A 24,405-nucleotide genomic window follows, 5' to 3' on the forward strand; every position below is an offset into this window, starting at 1 on the left:
GTCTCACCACGACGCCCGCACTCCTGCCTCTTTTTCGCCTGCGTTTCCCCTTGGGTAGCCTGAAGATTGGGTCAGAGGTACATAAAAAGCAGAGGGCAGATGAGTCGAAGTCGAAGCCGGAATTGAGGTTAGTAACTGCCGATCTGATGTTCAAAAGGTTCTTGTCGATCATAAGAAATTATAGCGGATCCCCACTCCCCAAGGGTTGAAAAACCATATTAGGGGTTATACATTCACCAACAATACAATATGGAGAATATGGTTTCAGATGATGTACTGTGAGACCTGCCTATGGAAGGGCTGTTGTTTCCCTGTGACATCATACATTCATGATTTAGTTTTTGATGAGATTTTCCCCTCTGATAGAGATGAGGCAGAGACAATGTTACACTAGCCCTACTGGAGATGGAGAGAGAACTCTTGATCACCACGGTGAATGTGCTGAAGCTGGTAATGTGTGGGTGAAGCTCGTTGGGGATGTTTATGCTTGTGTATGTGTATGCATTTTATACACTCTGTGTGCCACAAATGGTGTTCCTATGTCTGTGCACTCCATAACATCCATATGAAAGGGTTCTATGTGGTTAGGGCTTTGTACAGTAGTGTCTTTCCTATGTTTCTATGCTGTGTATTTGGTTCTACTTTTTAGATATGACAAAACAAGGATCCAGCACACAACCATATGAAAAACAATCTGTAAGCGAACACATTGTCTGCTCAACATTTATTCTCCTGCTGCCCTAGGAGCCATACCTACAGGTAATTTTAAGGTAATCCAAGGTCACTCCAAGTTCACTGCAGCAGCAGTAGGTGTGGTCCAGTTCCCACCTAGCTCCTCAGACATCCCCAAGGCCCCAGCCACAGCTGTAGCAGCAGCAACAGTTAGGTTCTGAGCTGCTTCCCTGATGACCTTCGGAGGCTCCTCTGGGGAGACGATCTCTGCCATGGTGACGTATGTCCCAGCCAGGAACCCTATAAAGCCCACCACAGCGATGACAAGGTCCTTCACCAACATGGCTGGCTTCAGCGGTCGGTCTGAGATGGTGATGAGCTCCACCAGGGGGGGGAAGACCAGGGCCAGGGCACTGCTGGACACGGCACCCACCAGGGAGATTACCAAGTCCAGACGAGGGATCAGCACGGCAAAGGAGACTGGAGAGAGAGAGGGGAGGGAAGGGCAGAGGGAGGGAAGTAGAGAGGTGATAAAGGAATCCAGGGGGGGAGGCAATAAAGAGGGGAGGGGGAGGGTGAAGTGAGAGAGGAGATAAGAAAAGGAAGGGAAAAGGATGGAGTGGGGGGTTGTAGAGAGCGGAGAGATAGGGAGAGAAGTACGGATGTCATCAAACAGAGCATGGAAACAGATGTCTAGAGACAAATTAATCAAGCTGCCACACATGCATACCACAGCACAGACACTTCCCATTCAATATACAGTTGAAGTCGGAAGTTTACATACCCTTAGGTTGGAGCTAAAAATGCCAACATCGGTATCGGCCCGATGTCTAGTTTAACGCCGATGTGCAAAACCGATGTCAAAGCTGACATGCATACCTACAGTTGAAGTCGGAATTTTACATACACTTAGGTTGGAGTACATCTACTTTGTGCATGACACAATACATTTTCCCTACAATTGTTTACAGACAGATTATTTCACTTATAATTCATTGTATCACAACTCCAGTAGGTCAAAAGATTACATACACTAAGTTGACTGTTTAAACAGCTTGGAAAATTTCTGAAAATGATGTCATGGCTTTAGAAGTTTCTGATAGGCTAATTGACATAATTTGAGTCAATTGGAGGTGTACCTGTCGATGTATTTCAAGGCCTACCTTAAAACTCAGTGCCTCTTTGCTTGACATCATGGGAAAATCAAAAGAAATCAGCCAAGACCTCAGAAAAAAACTGTAGACCTCCACAAGTCTGGTTCATCCTTGGGAGCAATTTCCAAACGCCTGAAGGTACCACGTTCATCTGTACAAACAATAGTACGCATGTATAAACACCATGAGACCACGCAGCCGTCATATTGCTCAGGAAGGAGACGCGTTCTGTCTCCTAGAGATGAATGTGCTTTGGTGCGAAAAGTACAAATCAATCCCAGAACAACAGCAAAGGACCTTGTGAAGATGCTGCAGGAAACAGGTACAAAAGTTTCTATATCCACAGTAAAACGAGTCCTATATCGACGTAACCTGAAAGGCCGCTAAGCAAGGAAGAAGCCACTGCTCCAAAACCGCCATAAAAAAGCCAGACTACGGTTTGCAACTGCACATGGGGACAAAGATCGTACTTTTTGGAGAAATGTCCTCTGATCTGATGAAACAAAACAGAACTGTTTGGCCATAAAGACCATCGTTATGTTTGGAAGAAAAAGGGGAAGGCTTGAAAGCCGAAGAACACCATCCCAACCGTGAAGCACGGGGGTGGCAGCATCATGTTGTGGGGGTGCTTTGCTGCAGGAGGGACTGGTGCATTTCACAAAATAGATGGTATCATGAGGTAGGAAAATGATGTGGATAAATTGAAGCAATATCTCAAGACATCAGTCAGGAAGTTAAAGCTTGGTCGCAAATGGGTCTTCCAAATGAACAATGACCCCAAGCATACTTCCAAAGTTGTGGCAAAATGGCTTGAGGACAACAAAGTCAAGGTATTGGAGTGGCCATCACAAAGCCCTGACCTCAATCCTATAGGAAATTTGCGGGCAGAACTGAAAAAGCGTGTGCGAGCAAAGAGGCCTACAAACCTGACTCAGTTACACAAGCTCTGTCAGGAGGAATGGGCCAAAATTCACCCAACTTATTGTGGGAAGCTTGTGGAAGGCTACCCGAAACGTTTGACCCAAGTTAAACAATTTAAAGGCAATGCTACCAAATACTAATTGAGTGTATGTGAACTTCTGACCTACTGGGAATGTGATGAAAGAAATAAAAGCTGAAATAAATCATTCTCTCTTCTATTATTCTGACATTTCACATTCTTAAAATAAAGTGGTGATCCTAGCTGACCTAAGACAGGCAATTTTTACAAGGATTAAATGTCAAGAATTGTGAAAAACTGAGTTTAAATGTATTTGGCTAAGGTGTATGTAAACTTCCCACTTCAACTGTACATCAGTTTCCATGGTGGAAAATTCCAAATCTCTCATCCCTACAGTATAGGCCATACCAACAATTTACAAAAATGCAATGCCTGCAAACCACCTTCCAGCTGGAACTGGTATCATTTAACAATGAGTCACACATGAAAGCAGCGGTCGAGATAAAGTCGTGGGCCCTTAGAGGCCCCCACAGACACACTGAAAATCAAACCCCAGACTGCAGTACCCTAAACCTTTGATATTTAAACTTCCCTTTTAAGTTGGCCTCCTAATTTCACTTTTTCAGGGGCCAGTTGAGGGGAGGTGAGTATGGGAGGAGGGGAGTATGGGAGGTAACTGTGAACATGGCTTGGTGTTACTGTTAGCATGCTGACAGTACTTCCTGTTAGTTTCACATACAGGCAGGCCCCCACTGCAGGGCATGTGTTTGTTGGCAGAGAGAGGGATGGAATGGGGGTTAGCAGTTAGAGAAAAATACAGAGAGAAAGAGAGAGGGAGAGAGAGAGACAGAGAGGGGGAGGCAAAAAGGAAAATGGCAGGTAGAGAGGAGTGCAGGATTAAAGTTCAGGGGCTTAAAAGGGGCACACACGTGGTACGCTCATCTAGAAATACCTAGGTTCTGGGGACCGTACATGGTCATTGAGACACCAACAACAGCAACCGAGAAATCTAACGTAACCCGAATAGTCTCATCCAGCTCTCCCACCTCACATACATTTCCACAGGAGAGAGTCTCTGGAGAGACATGTTAACATGTTTGATCTCAGATCCACACAGCAGGAGCAGAGGTAGCGCTTACACACAAACACAAAACTACACAAATAACTCTCAGACTAAACACAGACACTCAACAAAAAAAATAAAATGGCTTCTTCGCCTCAGAGGATCACACTCCAAAATCTGTCACGACTATAGTTACATTTCATCAAATTATACATTATTTACCTCAGAGCAGGACATCAAATGGCAACTTACTATTATAACATCACATGAATAACTGACCAATCATAGTCTATCACTGTCTGTTATGAGTCATTTCTAGCCTATAAGTTGATAGCGTCGGGCCAGTAACCGAAAGGTCGCTGGATCGAATCCCTGAGCCGTCTAGGGGAAAAATCTGCCCTAACCCTAATTGTTCCTGTACGTTGCTCCAGAGAAGAGCATCTGCTAAATGACTAAAATGTAAAAAAATATATCCACCCAAAATGCAGCCTGTCAGTCAGAAATACATGCATTCACCTAGTAAAGTGGTTATCTTTTCAAATGCAAATCGCTTTAGTGTGACATTATACAAGGAAATGGATTTGGTTTGGTTTCACAAAAGCCCATCCACCCTCAAAAAAATATATTTTTTTATGTTGTTATGTGACTCCTATTGATATGGTTTTTGGAGCAAAAATGCAATTCTTCCATCATTTCATTGCATGTATGTCTCACTGAATGCATTCATCTCATTGCAACATTTCATTGCCTTCAATTGAAATCAGTTGAGAGACTGAGAAAATAAAAAGCATCTGAAAGGGAGCCTGCTGTGAATATCAATGAGATAAACATGACAGTGATGGTTCATCTCAGGTGACTACCCAGGTATTTCACTAGAAACTCAAAAAGTACATCTATTGCAGAGCCCTCAGAAGTTGTGCGTGTGTGTGTGTGTGTGTGTGTGTGTGTGTGTGTGTGTGTGTGTGTGTGTGTGTGTGTGTGTGTGTGTGTGTGTGTGTGTATGTACAGGGCGAGACAGCAGACCAAGCCGAAAACATGACACTATAAATATGATGGAACATATCATGACACTATAAATATGATGGAACATAACATGACACTATAAATATGATGGAACATAACATGACACTATAAATATGATGGAACATATCATTACACTATAAAAATGATGGAACATAACATGACACTATAAATATGATGGAACATAACATGACACTATAAATATGATGGAACATAACATGACACTATAAATATGATGGAACATATCATGACACTATAAATATGATGGAACATATCATGACACTATAAATATGATGGAACATAACATGACACTATAAATATGATGGAACATAACATGACACTATAAATATGATGGAACATAACATGACACTATAAATATGATGGAACATATCATGACACTATAAATATGATGGAACATAACATGACACTATAAATATGATGGAACATAACATGACACTATAAATATGATGGAACATAACATGACACTATAAATATGATGGAACATAACATGGCACTATAAATATGATGGAACATAACATGACACTATAAATATGATGGAACATAACATGACACTATAAATATGATGGAACATAACATGACATGATATGAGCCTTGAGCACATACATCCATTAGTGCTGAATAAACATGTGAGGTTGCAACTGCTCCTCCAGCCCAACTCCCCACTCTGTAACGACCTGTCTAATGTGCTATTAATCCTATTAACCAGTTACATTGAGCCAGATTCCCTACTAAACCAACACAGCCCTGCCCAATGCCCTTCACGTGTTCATAGATTACTGTGTGAGGAGGGGAGTGTGTGTGTGTGTTATGTTGTGTTCAGTACAGACACAACATACACACACTCTCCAATGACAAACACTCCCTCAAAGTCCTCATAGGGATCACAGTCTGGATCGAGCAGAGGGAGTTGACAGTCCAATGTCTCTACTGTATATAATGTAGTCCAGGAAAACTAGTGGTCACAGAAGAATGTCATTATATATCGCACCTTTGAGAGGGTGCAAAATGGAAAGAGAGTAAGGTAGAGATGTAATGTCTCTGTCTGTCATCGGTCTTGATAATTGTATGACCTTTACCAAGAGATGGGGTCAATTTCAATTCAAAATGTTCCTCATTGAAAAGCATTGAAGATCATTTAAAAAAAAAAAATTATTTGGCATTTTATATGATTCTACAGATAACAGACAGAACAGCTGGAGGGCAGCACACACGGGTCCCCTACCAAATCAAACCCACCCCAATCCCTCATGCTCTAACAGAACACACACGGATCCCCTACCAAATCAAACCCACCCCAATCCCTCATGCTCTAACAGAACACACACGGATCCCCAACCAAATCAAACCCACCCCAATCCCTCATGCTCTAACAGAACACACACGGATCCCCAACCAAATCAAACCAACCCCAATCCCTCATGCTCTAACAGAACACACACGGATCCCCAACCAAATCAAACCCACCCCAATCCCTCATGCTCTAACAGAACACACACGGATCCCCAACCAAATCAAACCCACCCCAATCCCTCATGCTCTAACAAAACACACACGGATCCCCAACCAAATCAAACCCACCCCAATCCCTCATGCTCTAACAGAACACACACGGATCCCCAACCAAATCAAACCCACCCCAATCCCTCATGCTCTAACAGAACACACACGGATCCCCTACCAAATCAAACCCACCCCAATCCCTCATGCTCTAACAGAACACACACGGATCCCCAACCAAATCAAACCCACCCCAATCCCTCATGCTCTAACAGAACACACACGGATCCCCAACCAAATCAAACCCACCCCAATCCCTCATGCTCTAACAGAACACACACAGATCCCCAACCAAATCAAACCCACCCCAATCCCTCATGCTCTAACAGAACACACACGGATCCCCTACCAAATCAAACCCACCCCAATCCCTCATGCTCTAACAGAACACACACGGATCCCCTACCAAATCAAACCCACCCCAATCCCTCATGCTCTAACAAAACACACACGGATCCTCAACCAAATCAAATCAAACCCACCCCAATCCCTCATGCTCTAACAGAACACACACGGATCCCCTACCAAATCAAATCAAACCCACCCCTCATGCTCTAACAGAACACACACGGATCCCCAACCAAATCAAACCCACCCCAATCCCTCATGCTCTAACAGAACACACACGGATCCCCAACCAAATCAAACCCACCCCAATCCCTCATGCTCTAACAGAACACACATGGATCCCCAACCAAATCAAACCCACCCCAATCACTCATGCTCTAACAGAACACACACGGATCCCCTACCAAATCAAACCCACCCCAATCCCTCATGCTCTAACAGAACACACACGGATCCCCTACCAAATCAAACCCACCCCAATCCCTCATGCTCTAACAGAACACACACGGATCCCCAACCAAATCAAACCCACCCCAATCCCTCATGCTCTAACAGAACACACACGGATCCCCTACCAAATCAAACCCACCCCAATCCCTCATGCTTTAACAGAACACACACGGATGCCCAACCAAATCAAACCCACCCCAATCCCTCATGCTCTAACAGAACACACACGGATCCCCAACCAAATCAAACCCACCCCAATCCCTCATGCTCTAACAGAACACACACGGATCCCCTACCAAATCAAATCAAACCCACCCCCTCATGCTCTAACATAACACACACGGATCCCCTACCAAATCAAACCCACCCCAATCCCTCATGCTCTAACAGAACACACACGGATCCCCAACCAAATCAAATCAAACCCACCCCCTCATGCTCTAACACGGCTATTCCCAAACTGAGGTATGCGTAATGCCGTCGGGGGTACAAAAATAAAAATTAAATGAAACCTTCACTCTTGCGTAGACATTTAGAAACAAAACATGCCAATTTGAAAAATAAGCCAAGGGAGTTTTTTGAGCAAGAATTAAGATGACTTTCGAGAAGTAAGACATGTATAAAAGCAACAGAAACCATTAATAAGAAGGGTCTAGAAGTGTCTTATATGGTGAGCTACAGAGTGGCGAGGACAGGCAAGCCCCATACTATTGTGGAGGACTTCTTTCTGCTGCCGTGGATATGGCTGGGGCTGGGGGAAAATGCCCCAAAAATATACAGACAATGCCTTCATAAAAGAACACTGTTTCACTACGCATCAGTGACATGGCAGGAGATGTTTTGAAACAATTACTGCTTCATATACCAGCCAGTGAATTCTATGTGTTACAGCTGGATGAGTCAACAGATGTGGCGGGCCTGGCACAGCTCCTGGTATATGTCTGTTACATTAATGGGGGGGGTCAATTAAGGAAGACATCCACTTCTGCAAACCACGGAAACAAGGACAACAAGATAATATGTTTTTTAAGTACTGGACAGCTTTGTGACATCAAATGGACTTTGGTGGTATGGTTGAAAAATTGCAAGACTATGTTATAATGCTTTTATTAAATCAAATGGTAGTTTTATGCAACAGAATAGAGTATTCTGTTAACTATTGTGTGTGTGTTCTACTGAGGATGGGCCTCTGGGAGATTTTATTGTATTTTTTATTTCACCTTTATTTAACCAGTTAGGCTAGTTGAGAACAAGTTCTCATTTACAACTGCGACCTGGCCAAGATAAAGCAAAGCAGTGTGACACAGACAACAACACATGGAGTTACACATGGAGTAAAACAATAAACACTGACAGGAGATTTACAATGTCTTTTGGGTGATAAAACCTAAAGAGCATTCCAGAGCATGAGTTAATGTTTCTGTTCTATACCGTACCAGGAAGAGATGGTTCCAGTTTGGAGTCGGAGGGCCAGACACTGGTCTCTATACAACGAAAACTGTTGACACAGCAGATACTGTCTGCTATGTATTATACGAATCTTTCATACAGATCTTAACCTTGTGATCCGTTCTATATATCTGTTGTTCGTCATGTAGGTTGAAAGGGGTGTATCTTGGCTATAAAAGACCTTTGTACTTTTGTCTCGTGGCTCAACGAATCATTTGACCGTGAATCATCGACCAGCCATCATTATCGTAGAGCACTCAATCGATTCACTTTATATGTGTGTTGTATTGACCTGCTCCATTATTAATAAGTGATTAAAGATTTAGTTTAAGTATAACTCTGACTTGTGTGATAAGTTTGTCTCTCCTCATTTGATAGTTAAGAAATGAACCACCACAGTGGCCAAGACGTCTTGGGAGACATAGTGGAGTGGTAACGTGCGTGCAAGCAGTTGCTCCCGACGCCACTTGAGTACACTGCAGCATCCACGAGAGGCTCTTGCTGCCAAGGGAATGCCTGACAGCTTGAAAGATGTTTTGGACACTACAGTGTCACCCTTCCTAGGAGAGGGGGTGACCTTGATAATTTATTGTTAAAATGAGAGGCTGCCTGGATCTTTAATTTAAAGACCCTTGCACCCTTCGGTCTCAACAGACTTTGATCTTAAGCCATTCTTGTGATTATTGTGACTTTGCCATTGTAATTGTTTGTAAGCTTGTGTAGTCTAAAATGAATCTATGATCGTATGCTATCCATTTGTTTTTTTGTATGCTGTTCTTTGTATGCCATTTTTATATTTGAGAATTAACCAATGATATTAGGCCACACTAGGCCATGATTACAGACACCTGTGTGTCTTTTGATACTACTATATAAACGAGTCACCCCGCAGTGTTTGTGATCATACCCTGATGAAGACAGCTTGGCTGTCGAAACGTTGGATATTACATTTTTGCATCTGAGCTCCTAGAGTGTGCGGCTCTCCCTTATTTTCAAGTTGGACACTACAGTGAAAATGGTTCACTTTGTTAAAACAAGGCTCCTGATTTCTTGTGTATTTTCTGCATTATGCAATGATATGGGCAGCGACCATATAATGCTTTTACAACATACAGAAGTGCGCTGGTTATCAAGGGGCAAAGTACTGACAGGTTTTTTTTAATTGAGAGACGAGCTTAAAGTTTTCTTTACTGTCCATAATTTTTACTTGTCTGACCGCTTGCATGATGACGAGTTTCTCACACGACTGGCCTATCTGGGGGATGTTTTTTCTCGTCTGAATGATCTGAATCTAGGATTACAGGGACTCTCCGCAACTATATTCAATGTGCGGGACAAAATTGAGGCTATGATTAAGAAGTTGGAGCTCTTCTCTGTCTTCATTAGCAAGGACAACACACAGGTCTTTCCATCATTGTATGATTTTTCGTGTGCAAATGAACTCAAGCTCACGGACAATGTCAAATGTGATATAGCGAAGCACCTAAGCGAGATGGGTGTGCAATTACGCAGGTACTTTCATGCCCTGCCTCCAGTCCACTTACCGATATCTGAACAAGAGAGCCTCATCGAAATTGCAACAAGCGGTTCTGTGAAAATTGAATTTAATCAGAAGCCACTGCCAGATTTCTGGATAAGGCTGCGCTCAGAGTATCCTGCCTTGGCAAATTGCGCTGTTAAGACACTGATGCCCTTTGCAACCACGGACCTATGTGAGAGTGAATTCTCGGCCCTCAATAGCATGACAACTAAATTATTGAAGACTGAGACTCTCTCCAATACAACCCAATATTGCAGAGTTATGTGCATCCTTTCAAGCACACCCTTCTCATTATTCACAATTTTTGTGGAACAAATACGGTTTTATATGTAAGATGGCTAAATAAAGAGTCAAATTATTGATTATTGTTGTTTGTGCCCTGGTCCTATAAGAACTCTTTGTCACTTCCCACGAGCCGGGTTGTGACAAAAACTCTCACTCATTCTTATGTTTAATAAATGTATTGTATAGTGTGTGTGTGGCAGGCTTACAATGATGGCAAAAAACAAACATTTGAGAGTGCACTGACCCTGGTGCTAGAGGGGGTACGCAGCTGGAGGTTGAATGTTTGAAGGGGTACGGGACTATAAAACGTTTGGGAACCACTGCTCTAACAGAACACAGACGGATCCCCTACCAAATCCACCCCCCCCCCCCGCCACTCTATAGAACTGGTTAGAAGGGCCTCCTGTGGTACCACTCTATAGAACTGGTTAGAGGGGCCTCCTGTGGTACCACTCTATAGAACTGGTTAGAGGGGCCTCCTGTGGTGCCACTCTATAGAACTGGTTAGAGGGGCCTCCTGTGGTACCACTCTATAGAACTGGTTAGAGGGGCCTCCTGTGGTACCACTCTATAGAACTGGTTAGAGGGGCATCCTGTGGTACCACTCTATAGAACTGGTTAGAGGGGCCTCCTGTGGTGCCACTCTATAGAACTGGTTAGAAGGGTCTCCTGTGGTGCCACTCTATAGAACTGGTTAGAGGGGCCTCCTGTGGTGGCACTCTATAGAACTGGTTAGAGAGGCCTCCTGTGGTGCCACTCTATAGAACTGGTTAGAGGGGCCTCCTGTGGTGCCACTCTATAGAACTGGTTAGAGGAGCCTCCTGTGGTACCACTCTATAGAACTGGTTAGAGGGGCCTCCTGTGGTGCCACTCTATAGAACTGGTTAGAGGGGCCTCCTGTGGTGTCACTCCAAATGATGTAAAAAGGCAGAAGGTTCTATAGGTCTCTCCAGTATCTTAGAAAACGTCAAAAAAATTGATATCCAGAAATATGCCAATTTCGGGCATGTCTAAAACTTGTAATACAAGTTTTAGACATGCCCGAAATTGGCATATTTCTGGATATCAATTTTTTACATCATTTGGAGTGACACCACAGGAGGCAGGAGCCTGCTTACATCATTGACAAGTAGAATCTATTTCTGGTCTAATCTTGGATTATTTTTCCTTTGACCAATGCAGCCAATTAACTATTATAAATTGAATTACAGCATGTCTTAGACATAGAGATGAAGAATTTATTCTCTGAAGCATACTCTGCCAAGTTTCTGGGACCTAGGAATATTGAACTATTGTACTAACTGTTCAAAAGATGCAAAATACATATCAGTTTACAAGTAGTTCAGTGAGGAGATCCCTTTTCCAGAGCAGATATAAAACACCCTGTCTAATAATGATGGAGAAAATGTATGGTTCTTTAATAATGGGGCAGAAGTAAAAAATTCACTGACACCAAACGATCGCCTGAACTGTTTTCCGATTTTTAGAGAATGTTTCACAATAGGGTTTTTAGTGTATTTGGAAACAGGCTCAGCTAATGCAAGTTTAGAACAGAGCTAAGGAAGTGAGGTCACAGGATAAGATCTCCAAGGTCAACCATTTCTGGCCTGTAACATCCGGGATTTCTGTCATCCAATATAGAATGATTCTTATTTTACATTTTAGTCATTTAGCAGACGCTCTTATCCAGAGCAACTTACAGTTGTGAATGCATACATTTAATTTAAAAAAATCCCCGTACTGGTCCCCCGTGGGAATCAAACCTACAACCCTGGCGTTGCAAACACCATGCTCTACCAACTGCGCCACACGGGATCTTATATTAGCTGCCCAGTAATAATATTGAACGTTTGAAAGTGCTAGACCAACCTGGGGGTGAGATCTCTGCAATACACTCTCACGTATCCAAGGATTTTTCTTGTTTCGGATAAAAGCAGATATCAGTTTATCTATGGTGTTACAAAAATATTTTGTCAGAAAGATAGGAATACATTGAAATAAGTAGAACAACTTAAGTAATACATTCATTTTAACAGTGTTAATTCTACTGCCCAAAGAAAAAGAAAATCCCAGCGTTCAAGATCCTGTTTCAGGTAGTGTCAGGAGAGGGAAATTGGCTTTATAGAGATCTTTGAAATAGTGTGTAACCCAAATATTTCAATTTCTGTGTAGGACTCGGAAGGGCACATGACTAAAATAACTTTACACTGCAGAAGGGTTAATAGGCATCAATTCACTTTTTGGTAGATTTACCTTCTACCCGGATATATTACCAAATATCTTTAGTAGAACCTGCATCTCTGAAGACCAGTTGAAGGTCTGCTCCCACTTGAAGAACTCGAGCTTCTCGTCTTGGGCCTTGTGGGGTTTTTTTTGTCAGTGACTCAGCTGAACTTAAACTTTTGCAGGTTGTGCACCATTTACGCATTAAAACAAAAATAGTAAAGCACGTCATTCAAAGGCTTTGTTTCCTAGTTCTTTTTGGGTCAAAGAGCAAAGAAAGTATTAAATAAATGCAATTTCAGCAGGAGCTCGGAAAAACGTGACCTGCTCTATGGCTTGCTCATTAGCGCCCCCCAGGAATTGGAATTTCTGTGTACTTACCTACAGTCTACAGTCTTGAGTGGTGATTGCTATCTCATTCTTATCATAGTGTGAAGCAAAAGTTGAACCAGACACATTCATTACTTTGTACTTGAAGAGATTTCCAAAGAACAAAGCATGAAGGAAGTGATTTGGAGTTCAGAGACTCTGTGTGAGCCAGGGGGGGGTCTGTCGGACCGTCAGAACAGCTAACACAACTGGCAAACTCTCGAATATTATTTGAAACACTGGGCAGTTTGATCGATAGCAATCTCTGTGTGTGTGTGTGTGTGTGTGTGTGTGTGTGTGTGTGTGTGTGTGTGTGTGTGTGGGGGGGCTGTGGTATTGAAACAGTGACCTGTGCAGAGCTCATACTGGGGCCTGTCCTCTGTCTCCTGCTGTGCCATCGCTCCAATCACAGGACAGCAGTGTCCCCGGCTCTGGGCCAAACTATACCAGGAGGGTTTGGGTTAGGCTCCAGCCCAGCCCGCACTGGGAGGCAGATAGACAGACAGACAGCAGAGGTGATAAATACTAATGTCTAGACTTCAAACTGTTATTTTTTTTATAAAGCAACTCTCTTGCTTGTTTTGTTCTCATGTCCATCTAACTTGGGCCCACGTTTTTCAAGATGGCCGTCCTTGAAGTGTGAGAGAGGAACATTTCGGTGAGAGATTATGTGTCAGACCACAGCAAACTTCTCATTTAATAATTAAAGAGAGAGAATTGAGAATTTTGACTTCCTCTCCAAATTTCTCCAATCACTCTCTCTGCCCAATCTGCCACTATTCTGTCAAGACCCCCTCTCCTTCTCTCCCACCATCCTCTTTTCCTAATCCGTCCCACCTTTCATTTCTCATCGAGTATTGCTTCTGACCCTTTAAACTCTCACTCGTCTACAACACTCCCCTCCCCCCTACTTCTCATCCTCTCTCCCCATTTCCCCTGTGTTATATATTATTTTCTCCCTCCAGGCCCCAAATCATCCTCTCATTCTTTCCATCTCTTACTCTCTCACATAGTTTCCTTCACCTCCATCTCTCATTTCCAATTATCTCTCTCTCCATCTTTTTCTCATCTCCTTTCTCCCTTTCCCCTCCTGTCCCTTCTCGTTCACACTAAAGCATGGTGTCGTGGCCAAGCTTTTCATTTATCTATCTTTCAGCGTACTAACAACTTGCTCTTCTTGACAGAACCTCCATCAAACGTGCACAGTAAAGATCAAGGCCTAATCTCCTTCAACTCTGCATGTGAAAACTCTGCATCTACTGCAGCCCACTTTAAACCTGTACCCCTACTGAATGGAAATGTAACCTCTTATCCCAGCATTGCATACTGCACTGTAACAACCAACCTCTTATCCCAAAACTGCATATTGCACTGTAACAACCAACCTCTTATCCCAAAATTGCATACTGTACTGTAACAACCAACCTCTTATCCCAAAACTGCATACTGTACTGTAACAAACAACCTCTTATCCCAAAACTGCATATTGCACTGTAACCAACCTCTTATCCCAAAATTGCATACTGTACTGTAACAGCCAACCTCTTATCCCAAAACTGCATATTGCACTGTAACAACCAACCTCTTATCCCAGCACCGCATACTGTACAGTAACAACCAACCTCTTATCCCAGCACTGCATGCTGGGATAAGTGAAACTCCTGTCTCTAGTGTAGTTCTGAACCCAACACATGTCCTAGCCCTGCATACTGCACTGTAGACTGCCAGAGGTCCGGACAACAGGCCCTCCGATTTGACACACTGAACTCTATCAGAGAAGTAGTTGGTGAACCAGGCGAGGCAGTCATTGGAGAAACCAAGGCTGTTGAGTCTGCCGATAAGAATGTGGTGATTGACAGAGTCGAAAGCCTTGGTCAGGTTGATGAATACGGCTGCACAGTAATGTATCTTATTGATGGAGGTTTTGATATCGTTTAGGACCTTGAGGGTGGCTGAGGTGCACTCATGACCAGATCAGAAACCAGATTGCATGGCGGAGATGGTACGGTGGGATTAGAAATGGTCGGTAATCTGTTTGTTAACTTGGCTTTTGAAGACCTTAGAAAGGCAGGGTAGGATAGATATAGGTGGTAGCAGTTTGGGTCTAGAGTGTCTCCCCCCTTTGAAGAGGGGGATGATCGCGGCAGCTTTCCAGGGTTTGCAACAATTTCGGCAGATCATTTTAGAAAGAGAGGGTCCAGATTGTCTAGCCCGGCTGATTTGTAGGGGTCCAGATTTTGTAGCTCTTTCAGAACATCAGCTATCTGGATTTGGGTGAAGGAGAAATGGGGGAGGCTTGGGTGAGTTGCTGTGGGGGGTGCAGGGCAGTTGACCGGGGTAGGGGTAGCCAGGTGGAAAGCATGGCTAGCCGTAGAAAAATGCTTATTGAAATTCTCAATTATAGTGTATTTATCAGTGGTGACAATGTTTCCTAGACTCAGTACAGTGGGCGGCTGGGAGGAGGTGCTCTTATTCTCCATGGACTTTACAGTGTCCCAGAACTTTTTTGAGTTTGTGCTACAGGATGCAAATTTCTGTTTGAAAAAGCTAGCCTTAGCTTTCCTAACTGCCTGTGTATATTGATTCCTAACTTCCCTGAAAAATTGCATATCATGGGGGCTATTCGATGCTAATGCAGTATGCCACAGGATGTTTTTGTTCTGGTCAAGGGCAGTCAGGTCTGGAGTGAACCAAGGGCTATATCTGTTCTACATTTTTCGAATGGGGCATGCATATTTAAAATGGTGAGGAAGGCACTTTTAAAGAATAACCAGGCATCCTCTACTGACGGGATGAGGTCAATGTCCTTCCAGGATACCCGGGCCAGGTCGATTAGAAAGGCCTGCTCGCTGAAGTGTTTTAGGGAGCGTTTGACTGTGATGAGCGGTGGTCGTTTGACCGCAGACCCATTACGGATGCAGGCAATGAGGCAGTAATCGCTGAGATCTTGGTTGAAAACAGCAGAGGTGTATTTGGAGGGCAAGTTGGTTTGGATGATATCTATGAGAGTGCCCGTGTTTAAGGATTTGGGGTTGTACCTGGTCGGTTCATTGATAATTTGTGTGAGATTGAGGGCATCAAGCTTAGATTGTAGGATGGGTGGGGTGTTAAGCATGTCCCAGTTTAGGTCACCTAGCAGCACAAGCTCTGAAGATGGATGGGGGGCAATCAATTCACATATGGTGTCCAGCGCACAGCTGGGGGCAGAGGTTTGTCTATAGCAAGCGGCAACGGTGAGAGACTTGTTTCTGGAAAGGTGGATTTTTAAAAGTAGAAGGTTGAATTGTTTGTGTACAGACCTGGATAGTAAGACAGAACTCTGCAGGCTATCTCTGCAGTAGATTGCAACTCAACCCCCTTTGGCAGTTCTATCAAGTCGGAAAATGTTATAGTTAGGGATGGACATTTCTGGGATTTTGGTGGTCTTCCTAAGCCAGGATTCAGACACGGCTAGGACATCCGGGTTGGCAGAGTGTGCTAAGGCAGTGAATAAAACAAACTTAGGGAGGAGGCTTCTAATGTTAACGCATGAAACCAAGGCTTTTACGGTACAGAAAACAAATGAGAGCACCTGGCTTCCTATCTCACGGTCATAGCAGGCATCCTTACAGTAGTGTTTAAAATGTTACCTCATAAGCATAGCAGGTTAAGGGAGTTTTGCAGCAACAGTCTTCCAACGACGGTCTCCATTTAAGTCATGTCAGACGGCGTAAATTTCCCTGAGGCAGAGGCTATGTCCCTCGTTCCAGTGATCGATCTACACCCACTCCCACTCCCAGGTTCCAGGTGAATCCTACACGACTAGGTTTCCCCGAGAAGAAGTTAGAGAATCACATTAGGCAAGTGGCCATTTTCCGTTGCTCAACTTCTGGGAATCCTGGCCGAAGGGAATTCACAGTGGTTCCAGAAATGTCCAGCCATGAACTCCTCTGAACTGGCTACGAATGTACTCCGCTCATATCTGCATTCTCAGAGGTTGTTTTTCCCATGAATCAGCTTCGGCAGCGAAGGGGGAATATTCCAAACTGCGAGGCTTGGGCGTGTCCGACCAGTCTGTTCCCTCTTCCTCCACTCCCTAAGCTGCATGCGGCGTCCTCCACCCGGAGCTCTCTCACATGGCCCAAGGACCCAGCGCTGGCAGCTATCAGTCTTTAAAATCTGGATGTGGGTACGCAAGCAACTGTGGCCCCTTATGATGAGTTCACATTTTTTATGGCCCCCACCCCCATTAAAGTTGCCCATCTCTGATATATAATGTTATCATTAATTTCAGTTATCAGATCTGTTCAGGTTTATTGTAAATACAAATGTTATTATTAAGGGGGTACACTCTACCGCATGGGCTTTCTGTACATCTGGGTTTCATATTCAGTATCATGAATGTAATGTTTAGCAGCTGAAATAATCCCGATTGACTATTAATCATAACTTTATTAAAACTACGATAAGTTTCAGATTGTGTTTCCCATCAGCGTCTCATCAGGAACACTAAAAAAGTACTTAAGGGTCAAAGAATTTCTGAAATGTTTAAAATAAAAAGTCCCCAATGTAACAACAGAAGTGTCAATAACCTGTATTTATTCATGATATATGAAAAATATTGTCTAAACATTAACAATGATTCATATTTGTTCATATTTAAGTGCTTCGCCACTCTCAACAGTAAAGCCACCTTCTGTTCATGCTGCAGTAAATGCCATTAACAATCAACAGTGTCAAGCGGGCAATAGCAACAACATAATACATATTTTAAAAAACTGTTTGCTAAACTTTTTTTTGCAGGGAGCGCACAGAGTTAATTCCAAATATAGCGATCCTCTACAAGAACAAGGAAACAGATATGCTGCTGGTAGTGGCTCCCCCTATGGAATACTGGTGTGTTCATCATGGTCTTACTGTTGTGCTGTTCACAGCTACATGGTGGCGTAGGAGTGGACTCAGACTAAGGTGAACCCAAGAGAGCTCGTTGAACGGCCTCGCTGACAATCTATCGCCAGCAAATGTGGATTGTCAGAGACAACATGTTTCCTAATGTCTGTAAACAAGTCATTCATATTGACATTAAGACAGCTTACATAATCATTACCCATTTCCCAAGAGGTGCTTAGCAAGATCAGTCATTTTAACAATTGATTACCATACTTTCTATGGTCATGTTGCACAGTGGCTGATCTCATTATGTGTTAGACAGTTGGCCTCTGAGTACAGGTTTATACTACGGATGCTTCCATTCGCATACTTTTGCTGGTGAGTTTCAGGGTAAGTAGTCTGCAGTTCATCGGCTTTTCATTACGGTTAATTAGAATTTGTATTTATTATGGACACCCATAAGCTGCCAAGGCAGCAGCTACACTTCCTGGGGTCCAGTAAAATTAAGGAAGTTATAACATTTTAAAAACAATACATTTGAAAACAGATTTCATAACACATTAATTAAGTTGGTAACTCTGTAGTGGGCCTCAACAGCATGTTGCACCCTAGGCAAATAACATTTCAGGGACTATTACGTGTCGTTGCTTTGTCTCATTCCATCTTTTTCACATTCAATCAGCATGACATCCTTCACTGCAACACAACCGTTTTAATCTCAACCCCGAGCAACTGGCTACTTCCTATTCTCCAGCGTAGGCTCGCTGCCTCAGACAAGACTGTTTCCCTGCGCATTGTCATCTCCGCGAGGCTGTCTTCTTACTGGTTATAATGGTTTCCTTCTAATGGTGTGTTCACAACTCCTTATTCCCTCATGTGATTTTCTGACCTGGTCTTGTCACCCAAATCACTAGCCAAACTCTTAATCGGGTTCCTGGGTTACTATCATAATTGCTCACACTTTCTCTCAATCCCTTCTCAGACTTTACGATTATTTATACCATGACATTGTTAAATACTCCTTTCTGATTGGCATGAAGGGCATTCTGGAGCGTGCATTATTTCCCTATAACACTCAGTAGAATGCAATGGCTATAGTTCATTTTTACAAGTTTTGTTTGACCGGCACACTCGACCCGGCTCTGCTCTTCATCATTTGCTTCTCTTCCATCCTATTCCACCTTCATCTGTTTCACTTCTCTCCTTTCTCAATGAATAAACATAGCTATCTTTCCCCCTCTACACTACACTGGTCTTTCTTTCAGAACTGGAGCTGAAACCACCGCAAACACAATAGGTATACTTCCACCCTCACTCTAAAGCATCTAGATCACTGGTCACGCTCTGCTACACCTCATATTTTAGGCCCAATCTATTTGCCATCCTCTCAGCTATGGGCCCTTTACCATAGCTACCAATAGCTAACTTTGTTGGCAAATGTCAAATTACACTCATGCATATAGCAGTGGCTGTCACTCATTATTACACTTGGCATTGGATTAGACACCTGTCATCAGCATCTTTTCTCAGAGACGAGGAAATACCCCAAACTATTCAATAAAATTCCATATTGCATTCTGTCTTCATTGTCATTCAGTTAAGCCTGTACTCTATTGAAGTGTTGCTCCTTCCCAGTCTGGACACTCTTTATTTATTTGACTAAAAGCTTGTGTGAGTCTGCCCTGTCACACTCTGACAATTTCCATTAGTGTAATTTTGTTGGTCGCCGGTTTCCCCCATGAGAAAATGAGGCGCTAATGGAGTCCATAGTGTAGCCTGGTTTAACCAGACAATGCTGCACTGCATGGTTTACCAGGCTATACATAGTATGGACTGCAGGAAAGTAGGAAGGAGCCATCTGAATGTAGCGACGTTTTGGAATGCACTGATGTCTCATTAAAGGAGCCATCTGAATGTAGCGAAGTTTTGGAATGCACTGATGTCTCATGAAAGCCTGAGAGGATTATGCTGCCTTGTTTGAGAGGTGGAGGGAGGGATAGAGAGACAGAGGAATGGGTAGAGAGAGAGAGAAGAGGGCAAATGGAGAGAGAAGGTGGGAGGGAGAGAAGGGAGAGAAAGAAGTGAAAATTATATTGAATTAGGGATGAGAGGGACAGAGAAAAACAGAGTGAGTGTAAAGGCAAATGCAGGGAGAGAGAGAAAGAGAGAGAGCGAGGAGGAGAGAAAGATAGAAGAGAGAGAGAGAGATAGATAGAGAGAGAGAGAGAGAGAGAGAGAGAGAGAGAGAGAGGAGAGAAAGATAGAGAGAGATATTGAAAGCTCCATGTTAGAATTCCAGCAACACCTTTGTGCTCAGTGCATGTCGGCTCTAATTACTTTTTGTCTCCTGCCAAAGCAGGAACGTTATTAGGATGTCTACACAACTCAAACCTCAGCCGGATAACTCTCCTCTCCGTGTAAGTGCGTGTGTGTGCGTGCGTGGTAACTCCCTGACATTTAAGCTGCACTGGAAAAACCCAGAAAGCAAACTCGTTAACATTTGCGCAGCGTGTACATGGCTTTGGATGAGCAGTGAACATTACGTCGCCATGTTTGTAATCCTGATCCAACAACCAGGGTAAATCAATCAGGATTTCAAGGTGTTTGGTGGAGAAAAGCACGATAATTCAAACCTAACTCTGTATATGAGCCCCATACTTCAGGACCTGTCAAGACTTCAGGGGGAGAATAAGAGGAAACAGAAAGAGGAGAAGAAGAACAGATTTGTACCTGAGAGCAGGAGGATGACAGATAGATTAAAGACAACTAGATTCATCTGTCCTGGCTGTGTAGGGAGCTCCCTATGTCTTCTATTCCTTCTGAACACAACACTGAGTCATACATCTCTGTACTACAGTTATATACCTCTAGAACTGTACTATAGTATATCTCTGTACTACAGTATTATACCTCTAGAACTGTACTATAGTATATCTCTGTACTATAGTATTGTACCTCTAGAACTGTACTATAGTATATCTCTGTACTACAGTATTAAACCTCTAGAACTGTACTATAGTATATCTCTGTACTACAGTAGTATACCTCTCTAAAACTGTATTATAGTATATCTCTGTACTACAGCAATATACCTTTAGAACTGTACAATAGTATATCTCTGTACTACAGTAATATACCTCTCTAGAAAAGTATTATAGTATACAGTGCATTTGTAAAGTTTTCAGACCACTTCTCTTTTTACACATTTTGTTACGTTACAGCCTTATTCTAGGGATTATATTGTTGTTTTCCGTCATCAATCTACACACACAAAACCTCATAATGACAAAGCAAAAACAGTTCTATATACATTTTTGCACATTTATAAAAAAAATACATGTATAATTTACATAAATATTAAGACCCTTAACTCAGTACGTTGTTGTAGCACATTTGGCAGCGATTACAGCCTCCTGTCTGCTTGGGTGTGATGCAACAAGCTTGGGACACCAGTATTTGGGGAGTTTCTCCCACTCTTCTCTGCAGATCCTATCAAGCTCTGTCAGGTTGGATGGAGAACGTAGCTGCACAGCTATTTTCAGGTCTCTCCAGAGAGGTGCGATCGGCTGCAAGTCCGGGCTCTGGCTGGGCCACTCAAGGACATTCAGAGACTTGACCTGAAGCCACTCCTGCATTGTCTTGGCTGTGTGCTTAGGGTTGTTGTCCTACTGGAAGGTGAACCTTCACCCCAGCCTGAGATCCTGAGCACTTTGGAGAATGTTTTCATCAAGAATTTCTATGTAGTTTGCTCCGTTAATCTTTCCCTTGATCTTGACCTGTCTCTCAGTCCCTGCCTCTTAAAAACATCCCCAAGGCATTATGCTGAAATGTTTAAAAAAAATAAAAATAATAATACGTTTTGTCATTTAGCAGACACTCTTATCCAGAGCGACTTACAGTAGTGAATACATACATTTCATTTTCATTTCATGCATTTTTTTTGTTATTTTTTGTACTGGCCCCTGTGGGAATCGAACCCACAACCCTGGCGTTGCACACACCATGCTTCACCATAGGGAGGGGCCAGGTTTCCTCCAGATGTGATGCATGGCATTCAGGCCAAAAAGTTCAATCTTGGATTCATCGGACCAGATAATCTTGTTTCTCATTGTCTGACAGTCCTTTAGGTTCCTTTTGGCAAACTCCAAGCGGGCTGTCATGTGCATTTTACTGAGGAGTGGCTTCCATCTGGCCACTCTACCATAAAGGCCTGATTGGTGGAGTGCTGCAGAGATGTTTGTCCTTCTGGAAGGTTCTCCCATCTTCACAGAGGAACTCTGGAGCTCTGTCAGAGTGACCATCGGCTTCTTGGTCAACTCCCTGACCAAGGCCCTTCTCCCTAGATTGCTCAGATCTAGGAAGAGTCTTGGTGGTTCCAAACTTCTTCAATTTAAGAATGATGGAGGCCACTGTGTTCAATGCTGCAGAAATGTTTTAGTACCCTTCCCCAGATGTGTGCCTCGACACAATCCTGTCTCGGAGCTCTACGGACAATTCCTCCGACCTTATGGCTTGGTTTTTGCTCTGACATGCACTGTCAACTGTGGAACCTTATATTGACAGGTGTGTGCCTTTCCAAATCCTGTCCAATCAATTGAACTTACCACAGGTGGACTCCAATCAAGTTGTAGAAACATCTCAAGGATGATCAACGGAAACAGGATGCACCTGCGCTCAAGTCTCGAGTCTCATAGCAAAGGGTCTGAATACTTACCTAAATGTGATTTGAAATGTTTTATTTTTTATAGATTAGCAAACATTTAAAAAAACCTGTTTACACTTTGTCATTATGGGGTATTGTGTAATGTAATACATTTTAGAATAAGGCTGTAATGTAAGAAAATGTGGAAAAAATCAAGGTGTCTGAATACATTCCAAATGAACTTTAGGTATTCACACCCCTGAGTCAATACATTATAGAAGCACCTTTGGCGGCGATTACAGCTGGGAGGCTCTAAGAGCTTTGTACACCTGGATTGTAAAATATATATGTTGAAGCTCTGTCAAATTGATTGTTGATCATTGCTAGACAGTCATTTTGAAGTCTTGCCATCAATTTTTAAGCCAATTTACGTCAAAACTGTAACTAGGCCACTCAGGAACATTCAATATCATCTTGGTAAGCAACTCTAGTGTAAATTTTACATTGTGTTTTTGGTTATTGTCCTGCTGAAAAGGTGAATTTGTCTCTGTGTCTGTTGGAAAGCAGACTGAACCAGAGTTTCCTCTAGGATTTGGCCTAGGTTATAGCTGTATTCTGTTTCTTTTCATCATAAAAAAACTCCCTAGTCTTTGCTGATGACAAGCATACTAATAACATGACGCAGCACCACCACGCTTGAAAATATGAAGAGTGGTATTCAGTGATGTGTTGTATTTGCCCCAATCATAATTATAACAATTATTTATTTTTCTGACACATTTTTTGAAGTATTACTTTAATGCCTTGTTGCAAACAGGATGGATGTTTTGTAATATTTTGATTTTCTTCTTTTCACTTCGTCATTTAGGTTAGTATTGTGGAGTAACTACAATGTTGTTGATCCATCCTCATATCTCATATCACAACCATTAAACGATGTAACTTTGTACAATCACCATTGGCCTCATAGTGAAATCCTTGAGCAGTTTCTTTCCTCTCTGGCAACTGAGTTAGGAAGGACGCCTGTATCTTTGTAGTGACTGGGTGTATTTATACACCATCCAAAGCCTAATTAATAACTTCACCATGATCAAAGGGATATTCAGCGTCTTCTATTTTTATTAGTACACATCTACCAATCGGTGCCCTTCTTTGTGAGGCATTGAAAAACCTTCCAGGTTTTTGTGCTTGAATTTGTGCTTGAAATTCACTACTCAATTGAGGGAGCTTACAGATAATTGTATGTGTGGGGTACAGAGATGAGGTAGTCATCATTTGAACCACTACGATTGAACCCAGTATGAGTCCATGCAACTTATTATGCAACTTGGTAAGCACATTTTTACTCGTGAACGTATTTACGCTTGGGGTTGAATACTTATTTACTCAAGACATTTCAGTCGTCATGTTTGTAATCCTGATCCAACAACCAGGGTAAATCAATCAGGATTTGAAGATGTTTGGTGGAGAAAAGCACGATAATTCAAACCTAACTCTGTATATGAGCCCCATACTTCAGGACCTGTCAAGACTTCAGGAAAACAGGAAACAGAAAGAGGAGAAGAAGAACAGATTTGTACCTGAGAGCAGGAGGATGACAGATAGATTAAAGACAACTAGATTCATCTGTCCTGGCTGTGTAGGGAGCTCCCTATGTCTTATATTCCTTCTGAACACAACACTGAGTCATACCACTCTAGAACTGTACTATAGTTTAACTCTGTACTATAGTATTATACCTCTCTAGAACTGTACTATAGTACAGTATATCTCTGTACTACACTATTGTACCTATCTAGAACT

At 42.7% G+C, this 24,405-nt stretch overlaps 1 pseudogene; it reads right to left on the reverse strand.

Annotated features, from left to right (window-relative positions):
• Positions 1–678: 678 nt before the first annotated feature.
• LOC115206552 (proton-coupled amino acid transporter 4-like) overlaps positions 679–24,405 on the reverse strand; it is a 231,126-nt pseudogene continuing 207,399 nt past the window's right edge.

This window comes from Salmo trutta, chromosome 13 (assembly GCF_901001165.1).
Source record: "Salmo trutta chromosome 13, fSalTru1.1, whole genome shotgun sequence".
Classification (NCBI taxonomy): Eukaryota; Metazoa; Chordata; class Actinopteri; order Salmoniformes; family Salmonidae; genus Salmo; species Salmo trutta.